The sequence below is a fragment of the Homarus americanus genome, unplaced genomic scaffold, assembly GCF_018991925.1.
Source record: "Homarus americanus isolate GMGI-L3 unplaced genomic scaffold, GMGI_Hamer_2.0 scaffold51859, whole genome shotgun sequence".
Lineage (NCBI taxonomy): Eukaryota > Metazoa > Arthropoda > Malacostraca > Decapoda > Nephropidae > Homarus > Homarus americanus.
The window spans coordinates 15,176,113-15,177,247 of NW_024711292.1; the positions used below are offsets into that span (position 1 = coordinate 15,176,113).

Here is a 1,135-nt window from a genome sequence, read left to right on the forward strand (position 1 = left end):
TTTCACAATATGTGTGCAACAACAAGAGTGTTAGAGTATGTGTCTGTATGAAAGCATGAGTGTGGGAATGTACCGATATGTTTCTGTGATTGTTTGAGCGTTTAAATGTATGTTTCTTACAGTATGAATGTCGGAGAGAATATGTGTAACAGAATGAGCGTGTAAGCGTATGTGCAACAGAATGAGTGTGTAAGCGTATGTGTAGCACCATGAGTGTTTAGGAGTATGTGTAGCAGCACTTGATTATGAATTAAAAAAAAATATATGTGTGTATGTGATTATGCACTATGATGTCGATACATCCATATGAGTCAAGTCGTTTCAGGACTTTCTTAGTCCCGTCACACGGGAAAACTAGTTATCTTTAAATGGGTGAGGGGGGGGATAACTATAGTACAGGAATCCTCGATAGTACATTCTAGCATCACCGCATGCTACGCGAGACATCGGGTTCAGTGCCCAGAAGGCACTTGTATTGAACCTTACACAGAGTGATGGGGGTGACCATTCAAATTTATACATACACCTGTTTAAAAAGTCTTGTGAATTATCACGAGTATTAATGGACGGTTATATAGTTATTTATGCTTTACAAATTGAACCCCTAGAGCAGGGGTTCTTAACCTGGGGTCCATGGATGGGCTTCAGTGGGTCCGTGAAGGTCAGATAAAAATTTAACATTTATATTCACTATATTTTTTTCAATATATATTCATTGCATGTAAAATTTTGTTTATGTGGTTATGTGCATTTTTCTAGGGAGGGGGTCCGACTCCATAGCTTTCACCAGATTCTCAAAGGGGTCCGTGACTCAAAAAAGGTTAAGAACCACTCCCCTAGAAGTCTATATGTAGCATCGGTGGTTCAGTGGTAGAATTCTCGCCTGCCACGCGGGAGGCCCGGGTTCGATTCCCGGCCGATGCATATTTTGATAGTTTTTACACCTAAGGGAAAAGTTCAGTGTTGACCATTTATACGCCTCAAGTCCACTTACTTTAACACTAAATAAATTTAGTTTCTCTCTCAGAAAGCCGTAATTGTAAGTTTTAGAACATTTCGAAAATTTAGTTTCTCTCTCAGAAGGCCATAATTGTAAGTTTTAGAACATTCCGATTGAATTAATGTAAAATATAGA

General features: G+C 38.9%; 1 non-coding gene across 1 annotated transcript; it reads left to right on the plus strand.

The window, feature by feature from the left end:
• The first annotated feature begins 853 nt into the window (after positions 1 to 853).
• Trnag-gcc lies at positions 854 to 924 on the plus strand. Its single transcript has one exon. It is a non-coding gene; the product is annotated as a tRNA-Gly (tRNA).
• The last annotated feature ends 211 nt before the right edge of the window (positions 925 to 1,135 follow it).